This window comes from Marmota marmota, unplaced genomic scaffold (genome assembly GCF_001458135.2).
Source record: "Marmota marmota marmota unplaced genomic scaffold, marMar, whole genome shotgun sequence".
Taxonomy (NCBI): Eukaryota; Metazoa; Chordata; class Mammalia; order Rodentia; family Sciuridae; genus Marmota; species Marmota marmota.
Genome location: NW_026000283.1, coordinates 6,308,225 through 6,334,851, shown reverse-complemented (window position 1 = coordinate 6,334,851; position 26,627 = coordinate 6,308,225). Strand labels below are relative to the sequence as shown.

Sequence of the window (26,627 nt, the reverse complement as noted above, 5' to 3'; positions counted from 1 at the left end):
ACCATTGCCCTAGGGCTTCTGGATTGCTATAAACACAATTCTTTCTCGTTGTGTGGTAGATGCATTAAAAACAGTTATAGTCTTTTGGACAACAGGGTGAAGGGAAAACCGATTTTACTTAGCAGTTGTTAGCACAGATGTAATATCCATCTTGTGGATTACTTACGTATAGTTCATCAGCTATTGGTTTGGAATCCTAGGTTGTATCATACTGCTTGCTCAGCTTGGCCTGGTTCACCCATGTGCCCCCTCCTTCAGAAAGAAACATTTTTTTTTTTCATTGAATGTTTGTTGAGAATATTCTCCGGGCTAAGCCTTATGCTAGGTTTGGGGGCTTGAAAAATTACTATGACACAGCCTCAACCCTCAAATGACTTATGGTCTGGTAGAGCCCTTGGAGGAACCTTTAGGAATTACTCTCTACGTTATGAGAAGGAGACAGCAGAGTGGGTATGAGAGCACTTCACCTGAACTGGGAGTCAGGAGGCAAGATATTACCAAAGAACGTGATTGCTAAGTAGGGGCTGAGATGACCAGTAGGAGAGGAATGGGGTGGAAGTTGAGGAGAGTAGAGTTGAGGTCAATCTGGGCAGAGGGAACAGCAGAGTGAAGGCGCAGAGGTTAGAGACAGAATGGCCCATTTAGGTTACTACAAATAATTCAGTAGCCAGGTGGTATGAACTAAATTGTGTCCTCCCCAAATTCATTTATTGGTGTTCTAAACCCCAATGTGACTGTATTTGGAGACAGAACCTTCAAAGAGTAAATTCAGTTTAATTGAGGCTATAAGGGTGGGGTCTTAATCCAAAGGACAGGTGTCTCTATAATAAGAGGAAGAGATGCCAGGGCTGTACACACACAGAGGGACATAGCACAAAGTTGGCCATCTGCATGCCAAGGAGAGAGGCCTCAGGAGAAATCAAACATGTCAACACCTTGATCTTGAATTTCCAGCCTCTGGAAGTGTGAGAAAATAAGTTTGTATTGTTTAAGCCACCCAGTCTGTGACATTTTTTGCCCAAGCAAACTAATATACCAGGCAAAATAGGGAAACGCATGTCCAATTTAATTCTGATGACCAGGGGAAGCTACTGAAGGGCTTTAAGTAGGGGTGTGACATGGTCACATTTGGGTTTTAGATGGATCATATTTGGGTTTTAGGTGCTATTGAGATTATATTGGAGGTGGAGGCAAGATGGAGGCAGGCAGTGGCCCAAGTAAGGGATTATGGTGCCTGAACTAGAATGACAATGGAGGGCATGGAGAGTAGATGGATTTGAGACATGTTAAAGTGATAGAAGTAAAAGGACTGTGTGTGTGGGTTGCCTTGTGCTAAGTGCTGTGCTAGGTACTGGTCTGCACTTGAGTTCCTTTCTGGGCATAGGAGTTGGTGCAATGCCTACCCTGACATCTTCTTGAGAGTGAATATTTATCCCTGGGTACTTCTAAGAGAACTATGTTCCATGCCCCTCTCCACCTCACCACTCTAGTTTCTCTTTGTCTCCTTTTGGGCTAGACAATGGCAGAAAAAAATATTCCATTTGTGGCCAAAATAGTAACTATAATGTAGACTTTTTTTTTTGGCTTTAAGTAAAAACCCCAAGAAGGCTTTGCTTTCCTCATAGAAGCTGAAAGTCTGAAAACAAGATATGTTTTCATTGCGTTCTGAGGCCCACTGCTTCCCCAGCTGGAAGAGGTCTGATATGTATTTAGTAAGCAAGCCCAGGTAGTAAGATATGGTTCTTCCTCTGCTTGTGTCTCAAAAGGGAGGGCAACTGGTGATGTTGTGAAGAGGACAAAGGTTGCCTTTGACCTTCCTTATTGGACCACCTGGGGCTCTTTGCCTCTGCCTCTGGGTGTTTCCCAGACACCTAGCAAACCTCATTCTGTCCCTACATCTCTGCATGCCCTCCACCTCCACATCCACACTGGCCTTCTCTGGTCAGTACCATATGCCTCTGGGCAGCTAGGAATTTGAGTGCTAATGGGGTATAAAGCTCAGCTTGTGTTATGCATGTTCTACAGTGCCTTTCAGACTGAGGCCATTGGATAAACATTAAACACCAGCCTTAACAGCTCCCAGAGCAGTTTGCGGTTATGTGTTCCTCAGCACGTCTGTCTGAGGCCTTTGCGTGTCAGTGCCCTGCCACGGAGAGAGGCAGTGAGGCCTGCTGCTGCTGAGGGCGCTGACTCTTCCTCCACCATGTGCCCCTGCCTTGGACCTCTATATACACTATCGTGCTTGTACAGAAACTGTCTGTGTGCACTAGTCCTGTGGAGCATGGTCCCCCAGGAAATAAGACAGGGCTGGCTGAGGAAGAGGAAATAAATTTATTTCAGTACAACACTCCTATTTTGATGGAGTCTGAAGTCAGTGACCCAGAAAAAACAAACCTGGCAGAAATGACATTCTAATTATCCCCACTCTGGGAGCCAAGGCCAGGGCAGAGGCCGGGGATGGCACACACCTGGCAGGAACAAGAGAAGGAGCATGTTTTGGATTCTATTCTAAGCTATCAAGGCTGCTTCTGAGATAAAGGCTGGTAGTTGGAAAATAAGCTGTTAAATTCTCCAACTCAGCCAACCTGATTTAGGCCAATACTATCAGTGTCATGTTTATTAGATTTAATATTGCTTCAAAATACACCAGCTATTGTGTCTGTTTGTTTTCTTCTCCATCAAATAAGCCACCCTCTGGCAGTTTCCTGTGACTAAAGTGGCCTTTGTGCTTCTGAGACACTTTCTATACCAACTACACAGAATCCCTTTAATTCCCATTTGATTTGGCTGCGCAGCTTGTCTATGAAATCTGCTCAGATGAAGGATGTGTGGTTACTTAGTAATCGAGGGGCTGCCTTTTCAGAAGATGGACCTTTTTACCTTTTTTACGTTGTCAGTTTCTTTTATAACCTTCTCTCATTAAATACTTCCATTTCCAGGTAATTTTTCAAGAAACTGGTGCCTTACACCCACACAATAGAAACAAAGTATTTACTATCAAGGCATTTCTATAACATACAACCTAACATATGGGATGGAGTCTTTGAACTGATTCTGGCAGTCAGAATTAATGTCTATTAGTTGCAGAGAGAGCCTGGAATTACATGCTACTAAAATCGGGCTAAGGTTAACTCCTGAGAGCTGTTGGCGTTTGTCCTAGTGGTTTCTCAGGGGGAGGGCGCAGAAGAGATTTCTTTTGGGGTGGAGAACAGAAAGAGATCGAAAAGCAGCAGTGAAGCTCTATAAACTCTGCCTAGTGACCTGGCCTACAGGCAAGCCATTTGGCCTAATTTGTGATGCTTGCCCCACCTTGTAAAAATACATTAATTTGTTTGAAATGTCAAAATGTATTTAAGCTAAACTTGAATTAAAGGTCACTGGTATAGCCGCCAGCTGGTGGAATGTGCCCATCTCCCAACAATCTTCCCTGGGAAATAACCCTGAGCAGGAAGGGGCTCTTGGTCCTGATGTCAACCCTTGACAGCACTATGTCTTCCGCTGCTAATTGAAAACTTGCCTTGAAGGGAGCTGACTCTTAGGTCAACCAGTTCCCTGGTTGGTTTAGAGATCGAGCTAATTTTGACTTAAGTAAAAGTTTATAGTAGCAGAATACTATGGGAAAAATCTAGGTGTAAAAAGCAATATCTAAAAATGGACTTTTGATTAGATTAGGTTAGAAAATCCCTCAATTAGAAACCTAACCCCACTCCATAGACAAAAACTATCATTTGTGTACTTGGGCTCTCTTGAACAGTTTGACTTCAGATTCACTCTTTCCACTAGTATGTAACCCTCTGGAAATTGGATTATCCTCTTTGCATCTCTGGTTTCCTAACTATAATAAGGAAAAAAAGGCTGATGATAGTATATAAATAGTATAGAAATAGTACTATCTATTTATGTGGATTAAATGATACAGTGATATAGGGTATTCAACTCAGTGTCTGGCACATAGTAAGGGATGGTAAGTGGCATTAATATAAATAACAGTTTCATAGTTACATATCTTTAGAACTAGAAGAAACCTAAACCAGTTACCATTCAATGTAGTTCCTTTTTGACTGTTTCTTAGACTTTGTTGTCCACCTACCACTTTTATGAATATTGCCTTACTTCTATGCCAAGTACACTATAATTGACTTAATATTTTTCTTTAAATTGACCTACTTTTTAAACATGAATAGGTGCTGCCCCTTTCTTTTAACTGGTCCTAATTTATAGCACCTATAAAATTACAGAACCACTAATATAGGCTGTTAATAAAAGTAACTACTATTTATTGAGTGCTTCCTAGGTGTCAGACATTTTACATGGATTATTATTTTATATACTTGAGAAAAAAATCACTTGAAAAAATATTACATTCCAAGTTTTTAGATATGTTTGTAGCTCCTATGTCATCTGATTTCCTCATTCAGAAGAATGGTCACAATCTTTACTCTTTTCTTACCAAGTCTGGCCTCCCCTTTACCTCTTTTGGATCAATCTAAAAATTGCTCTCTGGCTAAGAAGGTCAAAAATTTATTAGGAATCAAGTGATTTGTGTTTCTGTTTGCAGTCTGTTATCTTTTAATTCAATGCCTTGTGGGTGCCTACTATGTGCAGGCATGGTTATAAAGGTGAACAAAATGGGTTTCTGCTGTTTGTTCATTCACAAGTTAAGTGCTAGAAGGCAGATACAGAAACAGGTCATTTAATATGGTGTGGTTAAGTATCATGATAGATGCCTGGGGGGCATGGGAACACAGAGGAGGGAGTTTGGGTGAGATACCTAGGAGAGAAATGTAAGCTTAACATGAAGGTTAAAACTAAGGTGTCTAAAGCAAGGTGGGAAGAGTGATCTAAGCAGAGGAATAGAAATGAAAAAAAGCACAGAAGCATAAAATGGGGTAGCTATGAGTTGTAGATACAGTTCTAAATGTTTGTCAGGGACACTATGTCCAGGTATCACCATTAAGACACTACTTTTGGGTGTAGTTAGTACTGTGCATTGTAGGATGTTTAGCAGAATTACTGGTCTTTATTAGTTTTTAACATGAGTGTTTTTATAAAAATTATTGTATTTATTTATTTTTATGTGGTGCTAAGGATTGAATTCAGTGCCTCACAGATGCTAGGCAAGCACTCTGCTACTGAGCTACAGCCCTAGCTCTGGTCCTTATTCTTTATGCCAGTAACATTTTGTCTCCAATCATGATGACCCAAAATGTCTCTAGGCATTGGAGAATGTTCCCTGAGGGGCAAAACCTTATCCCTTGTTGAGAAGCACTGGATTAAGTCATGGAGAGCTGTGTATGCTAAGACCTCTAGATTTAAACTGTAGGTGTTGAGGCATCTATGAAGATCTTTAAAATAGAGAGCTGACATGGTCAGATTAGTATTTTAGAAAGATTTCTTAGGCTGCAGTCTGGAAGACAGGCTGGAGGGAAACCAGACTAGATGTGAGAAAACCAATTTGGAGGCCAGCCATTCATTAGTACATCCATCCATGAATATATAATTCCATCCAACCATGTGTCATATTAAGTGTGGATCCAGGTAGACATAGTCTCTGCCTTCTTGGTACTCAGAGTCTGAAATACTGCTTCTCATACATTTTTGATTTACAGAGATGTTTGAGAATCTGGTAAAAGCTATGTATTCTCTCTCTAGAAAAAAAAAATTCAGATATAGTAGAATGAAGTTAGGAGCTCAGGCTCTGAAGGTAAGACTTCCAGGGTCAAAAATTCTGAATATATTATTTGCTGTTTCTGTGACCTTGGAGCAAATGAATGAACATGCCTGAACTTCAGTTTCCTCATCTAGAAATTGAGTGAAATTCTCAAAAATTATTATAGGAATTAGGTGAAAAAAATCTATACAAACCACCAAGCACAGTGCCTGGCAAACAGAAAACTTCATAAAGGCTATTTATTTATTATGGAACATGCCTGTATTTCCTCAGGTTCCTTTCTGATTATTACAATGTTTCTTCCTTGGTGATCTTATAAACTCTTAAGTTTAATTCTATAGTCATGCTCTTTTAAGGTTTCCCTCGATTACACATCACTAGCCATTTCCTCCTGGCTCATTTATTTTATTCCTTGGGGATCTTTCTAATCTATATGTCCTCCAAGAAATATTTAGCTTATATTGGGATATGTTATCTCACATTTGTCTGCCAATTTCAATTTCATGGCTAATATTTTAGCTTATTACTTGGATTCCCCCTATTATTTGTAACAGTACTCTTGGTACACTTCCAAGCATAGTCCATACTATTTTAATTTCCTTTTTTCTATCAATAAAGTTTATTTGTCCCATGTTACACACTATACTAGGCACTCAAAAAAACTGGCTCTAATAAAGACAGAATGAATTACTTCCCTCATGGAGTTTACAGTCTTTTGCTAACTTCTTTTCCTTTATTTTTCAGTATGTCCAAGGGGCTGCCAATGGCATAGAACAACAGATTATTGCTGTTCCATTACACTAATTTTAAGAAACTAATTTTCATGAAGAGCCTGTAAAACATAACACGACTGTTAATATCTTATAATTTCTACCAAGTGCTAATAACTCCTTTTCCCAAAGTTTAACTATGTTGAAGAAACCAGTCATTCCCCCAAAGGCCTTGTGTCCTCATCCCAAACATGACACCTCTAATCTCTCTCTTTTACTATATATTTGGAGCTTTATAGCTCATTTAAAAGTAACTCTGCTTGAGTTTGATCTCTGAGGCCTCTTCAGTAGGACTTTCCAGTAAGTGTATGATTATCTCTTCTGTAGTGTGCCTGTCCTGGGGAAGATACAGTGATGGGACTGAATGCTCTCTGCCAGGTATTCTGCCAGCTCCACATTAGATTTCCCCATGCTTCTAAAAGCTGACAACTCCAGCTTGTTAGCATCTCTTTTTTGTCAGTTTTCAAATGGCCTTCTCATTTCTTGACACTGATACTGCCTGAGCTTCTTCAAATTTACAAAAAAAAAAAAAGGAAAAAAATTGTCTGGAGAAAGTTTGTTTATTTGCACTTGGAAAGCACGATGTCACCTTTCAGAGTGATGGCCCCTATTGATCTTGCTTTAAAAAGTGGAAATTAGGAGGAGATAGCGACGTAGGGATACAGCGCTGCAGTTTCTGCCAGCCGTGCAAGCACCGTACTCAGGGCTGAATTCTGGGTTCGAGACGGAGGAAGGAAGCGGTCCATCTCGGTTCTCCACACCGGTCAGACCACAGAGGAGGCCAGCGGCCACCATGTTGGAAAGCTGATGTCACCATCCCTGTTTTTGACTGACCGCAGCTCATTCAGCCATAGAACAGGTAATTTCAGGCTGCCATTCGCCTGCGGCTTGCAGACAGATTGCTCGGGCTCAGTGCCTGGGTGCTTCTTAGAGCCTGCTCTTATCGGAGCGAGCACCGAGCACGGGGCGGCCGAGTTCAGGCTCCAGGAACTGCCCTGGCCCAGGGCTAGGAGCCCGTGGAAACTGCTTCTCGGTCCGGGTCCTGCTGAGGGCCGGTCAGGACTCACCCGTTGCTTTGGTTGCCCGGCAAGGGGAATGAAATGCTGCCATTCGCATAGGATACCAACATGGCAGAGATCTGATGTCATCAGAAAGCGGCGGAGGAGAGAACTTCATCAATACCAGCGGCGACAGAAACAGTTGGTCTCCTGGTAGGGGGGGTGAGGCACAGACACCCGAGTCTCCTCAATTTGTCGTCGAGCCAGAGGGGAGGAGCCGGGCCGCCGCCAGCGCCCGGAGCAGGCCCAGCGGCTCGCCAGCGTGGTGACCGCGTGACCCCAATTGGAGAGGGGGCGGAGCGGAGCCGCCACCCGCACCCGCAAGGTGGGCAGACCCGCGACCCAGTGGTACATGGGCGTGGTAGGAGGGGCAGGGCAGAGCCGCCGTTCGCGCTTGCAAGGTAAACAGACCTGTGACAGCCTGGCGGGTCAGGCCCAGTGGCCTGCCAGTGTGGTACACACGTCACCCCAACTGGAGTAGGGGCAGAGCAGATCCTTCTCCCACGCCCGGATCAGGCCCTGCCGGTGTGGTGGTCACGTGACCCCAATTGGAGTGGGGGCGGAGCGGAACCGCCACCCGTGCCCGCAGGGTGAGCAGACCTGTGACCAACCTGCAGATCAGGCCCAGGGGTCCGCAGGCGTGGTAGGAGGGGCAGGGCAGATCCGCCGCCCGCGCCTCCAAGGTAGGCAGACCTGCAACAGACCGGCGGATCAGGCCCAGGAGCCTGCCGGCGTGGTACACACACCACCCTAATTGGAGTAGTGGCAGAGCAGAGTCGCCGCCCGTGCCAGGAACAGGCCCAGCGTCCTGCAGGCGGGGTAGTCACGACACCCCAATTGGAGTAGGGGCAGAGCAGAGCCTCCACCCGTGCCCGAAAGGTGGGCAGATCTGCGACCGACCAGCGGGACAGGCCCAGTGGCCTGCCGGTACGACAGACACGTCACCCCATTTGGAGTAGGGGCAGAGTAGAGCCGCCGCCCGCGCCTGCAGGGTAGGCAAACCTGCAACCGACCGGCGGATCAGGCCCGGTGGCCTGCCGGCGTGGTACACTCGTCACCCCAATTGGAGTAGGGGCAGAACAGAGCCGCCGCCAGCGCCCAGAACAGGCCCAGTGACCTGCCGGCGTGGTAGCCACGACACCCCAATTGGAATAAGGAGAGAGCAGAGCCGCCGCCCGCGCCTGCAGGAAAGATACGCAAGCAGTATGAAAAGACAAGGAAAGAAAGGACCACAAGCAATGCAGGTCAACGCAACTTTAGAAGAGGTAACAGCTGCAGCAGATGGAATGTCAGATAAAGAATTCAGGATATACATGCTTCAGATGATCTGGAGTATCAAGGAAGACATTAAACAGCAAAATCAGACAATGAAAGATCACTTCGACAATGAATTACGCAAACAAATCCAGGAAGCAAAGGATCAACTATACAGGGAGATAGAGGTTATAAAAAACAAACAAACAGAAATCCTAGAAATGCAGGAAGCAATAAACCAACTTAAAAACTCAATGGAGAATACTACCAGCAGAGTAGAACACTTAGAAGATAGAACATCAGACAATGAAGACAAAGTATTTCAACTGGAAAAGAACATAGACAGCTCAGCAAGACTGTTAAGAAACCATGAGCAGAACATCCAAGAAATATGGGATAACATTAAGAGACCAAACTTAAGAGTCATTGGGATACAGGAAGGTACAGAGCTCCAAACCAAAGGAATGAGCAGTCTATTCAATGAAATAATACGAGAAAACTTCCCAGACTTGAAGAATGAGACAGAATCCCAAATCCTAGAAGCCTACAGGACGCCGAATGTGCAAAATCATAAGAGATCCACACCTAGACACATTATAATGAAGATGCCCAACATACAGAATAAGGAGAGAATTTTAAAAGCTACAAGAGAAAGGAAGCAGATTACATTTAGGGGTAAGCCAATCAGGATAACAGCTGATCTTTCAACACAGACTCTGAAAGCTAGAAGATCCTGGAATAACATATTTCAAACACTGAAAGAAAATGGGTTCCAACCAAGAATTGTGTATCCAGCGAAATTAAGCTTCAGGATGGAAGATGAAATTAAAACCTTCCACGATAAACAAAAGTTTAAAGAATTCGCAGCTAGAAAACCATCTCTTCAAAACATCCTCGCCAAAGCATTACAGGAAGAGGAAATGGAAAATAACAATGAAAACCAACAGTGGGAGGTAGGACAGTAAAGGGGGGGAAAATAATCAAAGAGGAAAACAAACCATGTTTAGTAACAGAAATAAACAAATATGGCTGGAAGAACAACCCATATCTCAATAATAACCCTAAATGTTAATGGCTTAAACTCACCAATTAAGAGACACAGGCTAGTAGAATGGATCACAAAACAAGACCCAACAATATGCTGCCTACAGGAGACGCATTTGATAGGAAAAGACATACATAGGCTGAAGGTGAAAGGTTGGGAAAAATCATATCACTCATATGGACTTCGGAAACAAGCAGGAGTGTCCATACTCATATCAAATAAAATAGATTTCAAGCCAAAGTTAATCAAAAGGGATAAAGAGGGACACTACATACTGCTTAAGGGAACCATACACCAACAAGACATAACAATCATAAATATTTATGCCCCAAACAATGGTGCAGCTATGTTCGTCAAACAAACTCTTCTCAAGTTCAAGAGTCTAATAGACCACCATACCATAATCATGGGAGACTTCAACACACCTCTCTCGCCACTGGACAGATCTTCCAAACAAAAGTTGAATAAGGAAACTATAGAACTCAATAACACTATTAATAACCTAGACCTAATTGACATATATAGAGTATACCACCCAACATCAAGCAGTTACACTTTTTTCTCAGCAGCACATGGATCCTTCTCAAAAATAGATCATATATTATGTCACAGGGCAACTCTTAGACAATATAAAGGAGTAGAGATAATACCATGCATCTTATCTGATCATAATGGAATGAAACTGAAAATCAACGATAAAAGAAGGAAGGAAAAAGCATACATCACTTGGAGAATGAACAATAGGTTACTGAATGATCAATGGGTTATAGAAGACATCAAGGAGGAAATTAAAAAATTCTTAGAGATAAATGAAAACACAGACACAACATATCGGAATCTATGGGACACATTGAAAGCAGTTCTAAGAGGAAAATTCATTGCTTGGAGTTCATTCCTTAAAAAAAGAAAAAACCAACAAATAAATGATCTCATACTTCATCTCAAAATCCTTGAAAAAGAAGAGCAAAACAACAGCAAAAGAAGTAGAAGGCAAGAAATAATTAAAATCAGAGCTGAAATTAATGAAATCGAAACAAAAGAAACAATTGAAAAAATTGACAAAACTAAAAGTTGGTTCTTTGAAAAAATAAACAAAATCGACAGACCCTTAGCGATGCTAGCGAAGAGAAGAAGAGAGAGAACTCAAATTACTAGCATACGGGATGAAAAAGGCAATATCACAACAGACACTTCAGAAATACAGAAGATAATCAAAAACTATTTTGAATCCTTATACTCCAATAAATTAGAAGATAGTGAAGGCATAGATAAATTTCTTAAGTCATATGATCTGCCCAGATTGAGTCAGGAGGATATAGACAACCTAAACAGACCAATATCAATTGAGGAAATAGAAGAAACCATCAAAAGACTACCAACTAAGAAAAGCCCAGGACCGGATGGGTATACAGCAGAGTTTTACAAAACCTTTAAAGAGGAACTAATACCAATACTTTTCAAGCTACTTCAGGAAATAGAAAAAGAGGGAGAACTTCCAAATTCATTCTACGAGGCCAACATCACCCTGATACCTAAACCAGACAAAGACACTTCAAAGAAAGAAAACTACAGACCAATATCTCTAATGAACCTAGATGCAAAAATCCTCAATAAAATTCTGGCGAATCGGATACAAAAACATATCAAAAAAATTGTACACCATGATCAAGTAGGATTCATCCCTGGGATGCAAGGCTGGTTCAATATACGGAAATCAATAAATGTTATTCACCACATCAATAGACTTAAAAATAAGAACCATATGATCATCTCGATAGATGCGGAAAAAGCATTCGACAAAGTACAGCATCCCTTTATGTTCAAAACTCTAGAAAAACTAGGGATAACAGGAACATACCTCAATATTGTAAAAGCAATCTATGCTAAGCCTCAGGCTAGCATCATTCTGAATGGAGAAAAACTGAAGGCATTCCCTCTAAAATCTGGAACAAGACAGGGATGCCCTCTCTCTCCACTTCTGTTCAACATAGTTCTCGAAACACTGGCCAGAGCAATTAGACAGACGAAAGAAATTAAAGGCATCAAAATAGGAAAAGAAGAACTTAAATTATCACTATTTGCAGATGATATGATTCTATACCTAGCAGACCCAAAAGGCTCTACAAAGAAACTATTAGAGCTAATAAATGAATTCAGCAAAGTGGCAGGATATAAAATCAACACGCATAAATCAAAGGCATTCCTGTATATCAGCGACAAATCCTCTGAAATGGAAATGAGGACAACCACTCCATTCACAATATCTTCAAAAAAAATAAAATACTTGGGAATCAACCTAACAAAAGAGGTGAAAGACTTATACAATGAAAACTACAGAACCCTAAAGAGAGAAATAGAAGAAGATCTTAGAAGATGGAAAAATATACCCTGTTCATGGATAGGCAGAACTAACATCATCAAAATGGCGATATTACCAAAAGTTCTCTATAGGTTTAATGCAATGCCAATCAAAATCCCAACGGCATTTCTTGTAGAAATAGAGAAAGCAATCATGAAATTCATATGGAAAAATAAAAGACCCAGAATAGCAAAAACAATGCTAAGCAGGAAGTGTGAATCAGGCGGTATAGCGATACCAGACTTCAAACTATACTACAGAGCAATAGTAACAAAAACAGCATGGTACTGGTACCAAAACAGGCGGGTGGACCAATGGTACAGAATAGAGGACACAGAAACCAATCCACAAAACTACAACTATCTTATATTTGATAAAGGGGCTAAAAGCATGCAATGGAGGAAGGATAGCATCTTCAACAAATGGTGCTGGGAAAACTGGAAATCCATATGCAACAAAATGAAACTGAATCCCTTTCTCTCGCCATGCACAAAAGTTAATTCAAAATGGATCAAGGAGCTTGATATCAAATCAGAGACACGCCGTCTGATAGAAGAAAAAGTTGGCTACGATCTACATACTGTGGGGTCGGGCTCCAAATTCCTCAATAGGACACCCATAGCACAAAAGTTAATAACTAGAATCAACAAATGGGACTTACTCAAACTAAAAAGTTTTTTCTCAGCAAAAGAAACAATAAGAGAGGTAAATAGGGAGCCTACACCCTGGGAACAAATCTTTACTCCTCACACTTCAGATAGAGCCCTAATATCCAGAGTATACAAAGAACTCAAAAAATTAGACAATAAGAGAACAAACAACCCAATCAACAAATGGGCCAAGGACCTGAACAGACACTTCTCAGAGGAGGACATACAGTCAATCAACAAGTACATGAAAAAATGCTCACCATCTCTAGCTGTCAGAGAAATGCAAATCAAAACCACCCTAAGATACCATCTCACTCCAGTAAGATTGGCAGCCATTATGAAGTCAAACAACAACAAGTGCTGGCGAGGATGTGGGGAAAAGGGTACACTTGTACATTGCTGGTGGGACTGCAAATTGGTGCAGCCAATTTGGAAAGCAGTATGGAGATTTCTTGGAAAGCTGGGAATGGAGCCACCATTTGACCCAGCTATTCCCCTTCTTGGTCTATTCCCTAAAGACCTAAAAAGAGCATGCTACAGGGACACTGCTACATCGATGTTCATAGCAGCACAATTCACAATAGCAAGACTGTGGAACCAACCTAGATGCCCTTCAATAGACGAATGGATAAAAAAAATGTGGCATTTATACACAATGGAGTATTACTCTGCATTAAAAAATGACAAAATCATAGAATTTACAGGGAAATGGATGGCATTAGAGCAGATTATGCTAAGTGAAGCTAGCCAATCCCTAAAAAACAAATGCCAAATGTCTTCTTTGATATAAGGAGAGTAACTAAGAACAGAGTAGGGACGAAGAGCAGGAGAAGAAGATTAACATTTAACAGGGATGAGAGGTGGGAGGGAAAGGGAGAGAGAAGGGAAATTGCATGGTAATGGAAGGAGACCCTCAGGGTTATACAGTGGAGGGGGTAGAGAGAGAGGAGGGGAGGGGAGGGGAGAGGTGGGGAGGGGGGAGTGTGGAGGATGGGAAAGGCAGCGGAGCACAACAGACACTAGTATGGCAATATGTAAATCAATGGATGTGTAACTGATGTGATTCTGCAATCTGTGTATGGGGTGAAGGTGGGAGTTCATAACCCACTTGAATCAAAGTGTGGAATATGATATGTCAAGAAATTTGTAATGTTTTGAACAACCAACAATAAAAAATTAAAAAAAAATAAAATAAAATATTTGCAACAAAAAAAGTGGAAATTATTAGAAGATGAAATACACCAAGATTATATGGCCTTGTCAACAGGTACATTATTTCCCATTATCTCAGATTCACACTCTTGTATATCTCCACATAATGGCTGGAGAGTGTGAAGAACCTCTCAACCTTTGGCCAAATGCATCTGCATAGTCTGTCTCCATGGCTGTCCAATGGGAAAAAAAACAAAACAAATCAAAAACCTGACACTTAAATTGCATTATGCATTGCAAATGAATAGCTAGTACCAACGTAATCAAAATTTATAATAGGACTGATCTTTAAAATTCTTTTACTAGAGAGGATTTAGATTAATTGCATCTACCTCAATGTCCCTAAGTCCTTTTGGAAGTGGAGGAAACAAAGCAGAAAAAAGCCCCACAACAATATAAAAACTCCAAAGTAGTCCTGGTGTATTTTATCTTCTAATAATTTCCACTTGTTATAAGCAATATCAGTAAGGGCCATAACTCTTTCAGGTGTCATCGTGCTTTCTGCTTGCAGAAAACCAAACGTTCTCTAGATGGCTTTTCTCTCTTTTTATAAATCTGAAGAAGTTCAGGCAGTATCAGGGTCAAAACAAAATGTTAAATTTGTGGTTGCTAAGATTCCTGTGGCAGAGACCACTAGTTCTAGGCCTACCTCATCATTAATTCACTCTTTCCTCAATACTAGACTCCTGATATTTTATCTGGGCACACTGCTGTCTAGAAGAAAAGACAATGGAGTCTTATTTGCAATGTGATGAAGTTCCAGGCAGCCCCATGCAGGGAAGCATGGAAGCATCCACACTTTCATATGGATGCTTTAAAATACTGATTAAGAAAAGCTGATCCCTGAAAGGAACCTCTTTTTGCCCTTGCTTCCATTCTACAATATAAATATACTGGTGAGAGTTTTAGCAGATATCTTGGACCATGAGGAGGCTCAGAACATGGAAGTTGCATGCTAGGATGGCAGGTTAGAAATACAGGAGACTAGGTCCCAAATGATATTGTGGAGCTGCCATCTCAGTTCTTAACTATACCTCTAGTCAGGCTGCTATCTTGCTTACGTGAGTGTTATTATGAGGTTTTCTGTTATTCTCAGTTGAATCTAATTACAATGAAGACAATACTCTACTGACTATATCATTATAGTCAAATTGTTCCAACACATTTCTAGTTTTACACTTTTGGATAAATCACCCATGTATGAAAAATTAAAGTAAATTAAACTGAAACAAATTAATATCTGAAAGTGACTGACACATGTAGCAAAGTGCATTCGGACAGGCCTTTAAATTTTGTCTTTTATTTGTTGAATGATATATAAAAACAAAAATTGTACATATTAATGAAGTACCATGTTGGTACTTGTTGGTTGGTTTTGTTTTGTTTTGGTGCCAGGGATTGAATTCAGAGGCACTTAAGCACTGAGCCACATCCCCAGTCCTTTTAATTTTTATTTTTATGCAGGGTCTTGCTAAGTGGCTTTGGCATCATGAAGTTGCTTGGGCTGGTCTCGAACTTGCAATCCTCCTGTCTCAGCCTCCCAAATCTCTGGGATTACAGGAGAGCGCCATCATGCTTGGTACATGTAAAGTTTTGAGATGTGTATATTGTGTAATATTTAAATAAAATTAAACATTTTATCTCCTCAAACATTTATCATTTCTTTATTATAAAAATCAGTATGTTATTATCATCTATACTCACACTAATGTGTAATATAGCACACCAGGATTTCTTGCTCGTATCTAACTGTAACTTAGTACCCATTGATTAGCTTTCCCATCCCTTCCTCTCCCCTAATCCCCCTGGCCTCTGATAACCATCATTCTATTTCCAGTTTCTATGACATTGACTTTTTTAGATTCCACATGTGAGTGAGACTATGTGATACTTGTCTTTGTAGGCATGACTTATTTCACTTAATGTAATGATGTTCAGTTCTATCCATGTTGAAGGTTGGCCGTTTGCTAAGAGGATGACTAATTGCTTAAATTTAGTGATTAACCTCAAGCATTCTTATTTACACAGGGGTCCATTTATAGGCCCTTCAAGCTGTTCTTCCAGCTCCATGACTAACTCAATCAGAACCAGTGCTTCTTCATTATGCTGTAAATGCTTGTTAGTCTTCCTTTGCCTTTTACCTGGTCTGGGACCTTAAAGACAAGGATGAATACTCATTCATTTTTGTGTTCCCAGTATCTAGTATTATAGTTGGCAAATGTTTTTTGAGTGAAAACACAAGTGCTTCATTGACTAACAATTTCAGTCCATGTAAGCATTTTAAAATTATGTAAACATGTAAACAGTCTCTTACCATTGTGTACATCCACAAGACTGGGATCCTAATTAGAATAAGAAACATTACATGCTTATATAAATATATCAAAATAGATTCTACTATCATATATAACTAAAAAGACCCAATAAAAATATAAAAAAAACCTCTAAAAAACTACTTTTTTTATCAGTGTGGTTGAGCTAGTATCTTTGGGTTTCTAGAAACTCACTGAGCTTAGTGGGAATTGCCATAGTTCCTTAATTTTAAGAAGTACATTTTCCACTCCTTTGATATTTTAACATTTATAAAGTGATAATGTGTCTTATAATTGATGCATATGTTTAATTGGAACACTTATCACCACCACCCACAGTTATCAGACTAATGCTATGTCTTCCAGTCCATGGTATCTTAGAATTGAGGAAATATGATATTTCCAATATGGTCTGGGGATTTGGAGAGTCCTAAGACTCTTTCAGTAGGACTGTGAGGTCAAAATTACTTTCTAATAATACTAATTGACCTTTTCTACTTGATCATGTGTATATGGTGGAGTTTTCTGGAGACTACTTCAGGCTAGTATATCCTTAGTTTTTTTTTTAAAAAAAAAAAACTTCACATTCATAATTTTGAATACGGTAAATATAAACATCATAAAATCCAAGAAAAGCTCTTTAAGGATCCCCCAAATTTTACGAATGCAAAAGGCACATGAACTCAAAACTTGAGAGTGGTTATTCTAGAGGAAAGAAACAGTGAAAGAAGTCATCCTTTTATATAAGGATTTCATTCAAGGTCATTAAGAAAAAAAAGCACGTATCCTTTCCAAGATGGTTGCTGGAGCTATAAGCCCTGTCCAAAAGCATACTGATGGAGGGCCTGAAAATTTTCACTTCCTCTGGAGACTCAAGGCCTGATGGGTGCTATAAAAGTTTGTTCTTACAGGCTCCCTCAGAACAATCAGCATGTACACACTCCCTGTGAGTCTGCTGTGTAATTGCCACTACCTCATCTTAATAACAGGCATAATTGCTCTGAGTTTCCGTCAACCCTTTCTTGTATCTTCTTTCTGAAACTTCAATTTTGGAAATGGCACTTGTGAATACACAGAATGTTTAACTACTTCCAGTTTTCAATTTACAGCCAAAGTCATCTATCAGCAGGAGATGAAGGCCCAGTGTGAAAACTAGAGAATGTCCTTCAGACTGCACAGCTAATTTGTTTGTAAATTTGATTGTTATTGTAAGGAGAACATATTGTACATGATGCTACTTACATGATGCTACTTGCCAATTTACTATTTGTATCTCTGTATTTTCGGTTTTATCATTAGAGCTAGAGAACTTAACCATTTCAGCACTTCTGGGGGGTAGGGACAGGAATAGGAAAAAGGAAATCTATCATTTTCTCTTTCAAGTTTCTGTTTCAATTTAACTGTACAAATGTTTTTAAGTGCCTACTGTATATTCAGCACTGTGGGGAATACAGATACAGAGGGCAAGGCAACTGGAGAACAGTTCATGGTAATATGAAATCCTAAGTGAGGCTGGGTGATGAGACTGTGATCCTGGGACAATTTGGAGTAAGGACTGCTATGGGTCTTCACGCAGTAGGAGGTCGGATTCTTGTGCTCTTGAGAACCAAGGCTTTGGCCACATCAGATCCAGGGACTTATAAAGAAGCCCTTGAAATCATTCTGCAGTTTCTTCCTGCTGAGAAGTTGCAGAAACTTGTCTGTTGCAGGTTGTTAATATTATAGTATTGGCTCAACAGGATAGACTAAGCTTCCAATTCCCTTTGGCTCCTAAAGCAATTTACAGGCCAGAAGTATGACTGCATAGCTTTTATGAAATGGTCTGATTTCATTGATCAGCCACTCTGAGATTATGTTTTCATTTCTGTAGCTACTGCTAACCCTTCTTTCTGGTATAATATTTCAGGAAGAAACTATTAAAAAATTTCACCATGGAGATGTTAAGATAGAAATGGGCATGGCTCTGAATGGGAAGTGAAACATCACAATTCATGATTGCTCTACTCAGAAGTTCATTTCAAGTTAGAACAGAATTCCACAGATTGTCTCTCTCATCTTAACTCTGTAATGTTTCCAAATGATAAGGACACTAATAAGAGCAGATGGCCTAATGAACATTTAGAGGGAGGATTTAACTGGTCGAATTTTCATTAGCCCTTCAGTGTGCTTCCAGGTTTTGCCCACCACTTCCCTGTGTGTTAATACAGAACTGCACACACTCAACAGATGGTCCAGCTCAAGCTTCATGCTTCCAGAACTCTGGAGATTGGACACATGACCACTTATCATGTGTAAAGAATTATTTAAGGAAGCATGCAGGCTACAGACTTGAGCCTGAACAATAGCAAAACTGGTGATGAATATTAAATACCTGAGTTTCAATAAGAGGGGAGTCAAAATCACCCTCACAAACACATTGAGTAGCTCTGGTTGAGGTCTACTGATAAGAGCTTCTTACATAGTCAGTAATGATGAAATCCTCTGTGGCAAACAGTCCACTCTAATTAATGTTTCATCCAAACTGTAAGCATATCTGAGTGACTCCAGCAGAAGCAACAATGACATGAATCTAACACCTCATTGCACAGTATGCTAGTTATTAAGCTACCGTCTCACAGCTCCAAATTCACTCCTTTAAAGATATTGCTTTGTGATGCTGGGGTTGAGACACTGCAATCTACATTTTTATATTGCCAGCTGGATTTCTGATAGATCCTGACAATATGGGAAATAACGGGATCTTGGGAAGCTAGAGGAGTGAGAAGGGACTTGCTCCTTCCTGCTTGCTTTCTATTCCTGTCAGCATTGTCCCAACAGTAGCCCTTCATCTTGGCAGTAGTAGCTGGCAGCACTTTTTAGATTCTTTGTGTATTCTGAGAATCAGTTTCATGATGCCCTCTCAGAGGTACCAGAGACTAATTTAATTGTTACTGTAAGAAGAACATTGTTATTATAAGAAGGCTGCCATCCTCTTCTCAAAGGACTAAGTCCTATCTCCCTGGAGCAACCCGCCCCCCATTACTAGGTTCTGACAACTCCAAACTCTTCTCTATATTTCTGTAGTCCTAGAGGTGGTGGCCACTTCCTGCAGATATTCCTTCTCTTTATTTTAACCCTTTAACAACTGTGCAGCCTATCCCCTATATTAAATCCAGTTAGAATAACTAATATAGTTATTTTTATTTTTATTTTTTGATACCCGGGATTGAACTCAGGGGTGCTTAACCACTGAGCCACAACCCCAGCCCTATTTTGTATTTTATTTAGTGACAGGGTCTCACTGAATTGCTTAGGGCCTCACTGAGTTGCTGAGGCTGGCTTTGAACTTTTGATCCTCCTATCTCAGCCTCCTGAGCTGCTGGGATTACAGGTGTGCACCACTGTGCCCAGCTGGTTTCTGCTTTTATGACTGGATCTTGACTAGATTCATAATATGAACCCATACACAAGTATAGAAGAAGAATAATATGCTATTGTATGCCAGGGGTAACAATAAACTAGTAAAACTAGTAAAGGTGAACAGGAACCAGAAAGGACTATCTTGTTATTAGTCAATAACATCTTTTACCCATGTACTTCCTAAATAATAGGTACTGAAATTGCCATGAAAATCCAGAAAATACCCATAAAAATAAATAACTGTTCTTGGAGGTTATGAAGTTGTTTGTGATTGAGTTTAAATAGAGCTTCTCTGGAAATGCCATGTTCATGCCAATATTTTCTAGAAACTTCTCATTTTTGTGATTTTTGAGGATAATTTCATGGTGTTCATCATGTGATTCTCCCATATGCCTTTTAAAGACATAATTATGTATTAAATGGTTCATGAGGCTGGCCTAAACCAACATTTTCTATGTGTTTGAAATTTATAAATAATAATACATTGGGTATTTATCACTAAACTTCTTTTATATTCCCACTTGCTAGTCTCCTTGTCAGTCATCAGGATTGCTCCTTCAGAATCATCTCCTTGGTTTTCTGTTGGGAGTATTCTCTGAGGTAGACCAAATGAATACCTCTTCTTCTTATGTAACTCAGGATAAACGCCTCTCAACAAAATGGCCTGTTGATAAATGATTTATATGTTGTCTTGTTCACTTTTCCAAACAAACTAATTTTTGCATGAAAAGATGGCACTTCTGCTAGATGGAGTGCTACCTCTGTGTTATATTTACATTTGATACAGAAGAGTTGTTATTGATTTGTGTACTTTTCCCTCCCATAGTCAATAGAGACTGGGGCTATGCCTAAAGATATAGTCTGAAAGATAGCTATGCCAACTGGTTTGAGTTGTGACTTAGCCTAGGATGTTGGACCTAAAACCTCTAGACATTAACCACTGAATTTACCAACCAGACATTTCTGTATCTTAGAGAGCTTCAGGTTCACCTGAGGTCATGGAGCATGCCAAGCAAAATGTGTGGAAGACTGAGTGGCTCAAAAGTAGTTTGCAAGCTTTGCATCTTGTGACTCTTCCTGAACTTTGAAGATGCTTTTCCTCTGGTGCTTAATAGTTTTAATAAGAACTAACGTGCCATTGTCCTTTGTGTGAAAAGAGGACACTGCTGAGGGAGTTTTATTTATGTGATAAATTACGTTTTCGATATAGCATTGAGCACGGTACTTGACTTTTATTTTAAAGCCCCTGACAACTCTGACTATTTGCTTCTGTGCAGACATTTCAGCAGAATTTGGACATGCTGGAATTGAAGATGTTGGCCTGTTGTCCTCTACTTCTTATATAAACAACCTGAGTTGTCATTTTGGAGGAAACAAAGCAAATATCTCTGATCAAAGTTTATTATATTAGATTTTACTGATTGTGATTTTACCTAGAGATGCTGGCCTAAAAAGTGCAGTTAAAAAAGAGTTTAAGTGAATGTGGAGAAAGGAAACAATATTTAAAGGAATTCTGGATGATCTTATTGTGACATTTCTCCTAGTTTATCAGTTTGTTTACTTTGTTTTTTTATGTATTAAAAATTTTTAAAACTGATAGACATGCTTGGAACCCGAATATCTTTTTTTTTTTTTTTTTTTTTTTTTTGTGGTGCTGTGGATTGAACCCAGGGCCTTGTGTATACGAGGCAAGCACTCTACCAACTGAGCTATATCCCAAGCCCCCTGAATATCTTGATTAAAACAGAAGAGTCATTGGATAGATGAAGGAACTCGTAGACTAAATTGCTTCAAAAATCCTAGGACACTGCTTTCTTCTTATGATACATCAGCTTCACAACTTCTTTCCTTTTGGTTTTATACTAAGCTGGGAGCCTTTTTGTTTTCTCTTGAGAGAGTCATATTTTTCATATTGACCTAAATAAACTGACTTCTTTATTATCTAATCTAATATTTATTTATTTATTTTTTGTGAAATTGACCCACCTAGAATGGCTGCAGGCTACTCACTGCATAAGTTGCTCTTTACCTCTTGATTTCAAAGAGATGGAAGATGATCTAAAATCTCAAATTCACAGACATATGAAACTCACACTGCATTCCAGCATTAACTCTATAATCATCATATTACTTCTTAAAGTAGAAAAAAATGAAGGATTTGTGGCACGATTCAATGACAATTGCGAGCATTCATTAAGTGATCTACATAGAACTTCACATCAGCACAAGGCAGATAAAACATTCTGTGAAGGTCAAATAGGTTAAGACTAGTCTCTGGAGTATGTTTGCTATAACCCATCAAACACATTTATAGATTTTAGCTATCTGCAAAAGGTACACCTCTGTGAAAAGGACAGAAGGGAAGATTACATAATTTATCAGTTCCAAATTTCTTCTGGTCCTTTTTATCCCAGTTTTGTAACTTATCAGTTTAACTCTGTTTTGAGAGCAGAAGGACAAATACTAGTAGTAGTAATAATGATTTATTGAGCACTTACAGCCAAACACTTTGCTAAGTGGTTTATACACATTGTTTCATTGAATTTTCACAACCTCAGTATGGGGAAGGTAACATTATCATCGCCATAATAAATAAAGAATTTGTCCCTGAGAAGCACATGATGAGTGTAGATCTAGGATTCAAACCCAGGCAGTCTCTGTTCCCAACTACTATGCTTAGTAACTTTCTGTATTGATACAATTATGAAGGAGTGTCTACCTTCAAGACCTGACTTTGTCTCTTGTATCCTCTATTAAAGAATTAGAGAAAGGTTTGGCTCTCCTTTGCAGTTACAGAAGGTGCTTTTTCTGCATTTGACAGAGCCAAGAGACTAGGTCTGGGCTGCATGAGCAATAAATAACATTATCCATGAATGCATTTAAATTGGAGACTGACAGCGACAGATATTACAAAATCAGAATAACCACCTTGCAGACTTATTTTGTTCTTGTGTCCTCCCATTTTAGCAAGTGTATGATGAATCAACAGAAAATATTTCCTGAAGATGCCAATTAGCATCTTACATCATCCCTTATATTTGTAAAGCACTTCATACTTTTCCAAGTGCTTTCACATTAAAAAAGAGAGGCCACTTAATCAACAATTGGGTAATTTATCGAATTAGCCTTCATAAGGAAGAATAATTAGCCAGCTATAAAATTCTAGTGTCAGTTTTCCAAGAGTATTGCTGAATCTAAAATTCCAGAGAACTCTCTTCTAGGTCAGGACGTAGACAAAAATGATTGAATTTTTTTTCTGTATTACTAAATTTCAGATGAGAACAGAATAAATGAAAAAGGAGTGCTCTTTTACTAAAATACAGAAATGACAACTGAAAGTGTTAAATGTTATTTGACATTATGCAATTTTTAGCAATAATACCTAACATATCTTTCATTTAAAGGCAAGTAACATGGAAAGCCACTAGGAACTTTGAAGGAAAACTTTCCAAATGGTTTTTGGTGATACTATCAAATCAGAATCTAAACAACACTGCCATCTTATACTCTGTGACAGGATGATTTGATTGCTGTGTAGATTGAGGTTTGTGCCACTTCCCTTTCACATGCCCATCTACCGGGTGTGGCAAATGAACACATAAAAGTCAAGGTTATATGTAATGCCATATGGTCCCTTGTTTCAGTTCAACAATTTACAGTTGCAAGCACCTTTCAAAAAAGAAAGTTCGTTCATATGTGTTTTGGCTGAGTGTGTGCGGCACAAATGAATAGAGCTGAACTTTGCTGATTTAAGATGCATATGTTTGGACTATTGCAATAACGAATTGCTAAGCAGTTATATTGCTGTACTATTGATGTTGTCCAGGTATGAGAATAGTGGAAAAAAATACGAAAATCCATTGGAAGTTTGGTTGTTATGACTTAATGGCATCTCATCCATTATTTGATAGTTACTATGAAGATGGTTGGTTTAGTTGGTTAAACAAACCATGACTGATTAGGATGGAATTAAGTGCAGTTTGGCACAAGGGCTATGGAATAACTATTTTGGTTCCATTCTGCTACTCCCTGGGTCTCATTAATCTTCTGTTTTATGCTCTCTCTACTCCGTTCTCTTATCCTTTTTGTCATCTCTCCTTTTCTCCCATGAAGCTGAGCCTGTTGTCCACTGGTATTGCTGGCCCCTAAGAGATGTGTTTCCAGATATTTAGATATTTCACATACCTTGGTTTCATCTTCCTAGTCTAGGTGTTGTCTTGAAACTTACTCTTTCCTTTTACCTATATATCTGTACCTGAATTATCTGGAGTATGACCAGAGACTTTTCCTTTGTGTTGACAGTGAGATTGGCTCCATAGTCACTGAAGCATTGAGAGGGTGTGGTAGGGGTGGAGGTGGTGAGATTTTCATCTCTAGTGCCAAGAACTTTTAAAATAAACTTTCTTTTTTCCCCTGGGAGATCCCTTTATTCAAGCAAACTTATTATAATTCAGATTTTCTTGATTCCCTACAGAGCTTCACAAAACTCAGAAGTCTGTCCCTGCAGGGAATTTCACTTATAATGGGCCTCCATTTGAAAGATCTAATTCTGTTCTCTTTTAGTGTGCACATGGGAGAGTGATGGAAGTGCACAAAGAAAGGCAAGTAATCCTTGAAAAACTTGAGTTTCAATATCATCCATATCACTCAGGGTGATGGAGGACATTCTATAGACATGAAAGGGCTGGCAGGGGAGAGAGAGAGACAATGAGAAACATTAGGCAAGAGTTTAAGAAGGAGAAAAGAAGGTGCTTTTTCTCCCTTTAAACTACTGTTTCTTTTCTTTTTTTCTTCCCAGATTGCTGTGACTTTTCATGCTTGGATATTATTATATATATTTTTTGAAAACAACAGAAAGTGCTGAATCTAGTTGTATAAAGTCAAATTGACATGTAGATTTTGAAAAGGAGGCTTTATATTTCCCCTTCTATCCAGTTGTGGTTAGTTTAGTTGAAGCTTGCAAAAAATTCTAAGGACAATAGAAATGGATTTTTCTGTTATATAGAGAGTAGAAGACAACCAGGGAAGGCACAGGTCTGCTGCTTGGGGCAGGTGGTATAATGCTGATGGATGAGAGAGAAAGGGAAGGTATTGTTTTCTCTGTTAAGGAAAAATACCACAAAGAATATTGATTCAAAGTTACTAAACACCAAGATTGGTGACAGAATTTTAACTGAGTTTGAATAATTTTTTCCAAGAAGATTTACCTCATAAAACTTACAAATTGGATTTAAGAATCAGGTGTGTGTGTGTGTGTGTGTGTGTGTGTGTGTTTTGATTATTATGAAGTAGTGGGCAATCAAAGACGTGATGAAAGATCAGAGGAACATGGATCTGACTTCAAGTAGAATCACTTATGTCCCACAAACTGCATAGAGGGAACTTGATTTGGAAAAGATTCTCAAATGTGTTATTGAACAGTTGATGTACAGTTCTTAGAAGAGAAAGTGGTGTTGATAGCTAATATGACTGGAAACAGATTTTTGTCAAGTAGTTCTTATTTCCTTTTAAACAGTTACCAATGTGGTAAGGAATCTGAGTTGCATGACACCTTTGCAGATAAGTTGGGGAAATAATCAGTGAGAATAGCTTTCAGACCTGTTTTGGTTGTGACCCTCACTCAGAATTATTTTTTACACTATTATTCAGTTAAAATAAAAACATGAAATAATGTTTACCCTTATTACACATAACACATTCTGATTTTTTGTTTCATTTTTTAAAAAAGGCTCATCATGATCTACTATGAATCAGAGGCCATGAGTGATAGTTCAGATAGATGGGTCCATAATCTAACAGATAACGGGTCCAGTGATGCTACAATTATATTTAGGCTCATCTACTTATCAATTTTATCATGAATGAAGACATAAAAGACATTCATCAAGCCTATAGGTGACACAAGGCTGGGAAGGATGGTAGAAATATTGGATAATAGCAGAAAAATATAAAAACAAAATGCACTTAATCAGATGACATGGAATTGGAGGCATACTATTAATAGACCCTGTTGTTTTATGCAGATAACCAACTGTGCAAGTACAAGATGAGGACATAGGGATGAGAAAAATGAATTTTTAGTTCACAGCAATTATATCATATACCAAAAGTGTGATATAGTTGTGAAAAAAACCAAATAAATGTTAGCTATGGTTTTTTAACCTGTACTCTTTTTAGCATTTTGCAAAAGTGACTTGGGAGTCGTCATAAGAACTACCGTTGAATGAGAGTAAGCCTGAATAGAGAATTTATTTGAATTTGCTGTTTTTAATCTTTTTAATAAATTGGCACCTATTTTGTTTGAAGTAAATATTCTGTGTCTAAAATACTATTGAAAAGTACTGGGAAAAAGGAATAGAAACAGAGGATGTAGAGAGTTGTGATAGTCTCCATTCTACTTCCAAGTAGTCAGAGCACACTTGGATTACTTTATTCATTTCTAGAAGCCACACTTTCAAAGAGATATGGGTAAATGGAAATATGTCCAGATATGAGTGAGGAGAGTGATGAAGGAACTCAAAACCATGCCAAGTGAGACACAGTTAAATTAATTTGGGATTTGATTGTGGAGGATGCAGTTTGATAGTTTGATGAAAATAATGTGGATTTTGGCATCAGATTGAAAAGGTTCAAATTCCAACACTGTCCATTTTATTGGTTGTATGGTCTTGACCAAATTATTCAATTCTCCTGAATCTTTCTTCACAGTTATTAAAAATGGGGGAATATAATATCTATCTTGGAGGATTGTCAGGAGAATTAAATAAGAAAATATGTATGAAAGTATCCACTATAGTACTTGATTCACTGGTATATGAATTTAATAGGAAAAAAGATTAAATTTATAACTATAGTCTGAAGAGTTGCAGTAAGACTAGGTGGCAAAAGTTAAAGGAA

The 26,627-nt window shown here is 39.2% G+C and overlaps 1 protein-coding gene across 4 annotated transcripts in view; it reads right to left on the bottom strand.

Moving 5' to 3' along the window:
• Positions 1-26,627, bottom strand: part of Tenm1 (teneurin transmembrane protein 1) — a 796,988-nt gene that overhangs the window by 43,855 nt on the left and 726,506 nt on the right. The window lies entirely within an intron of this gene.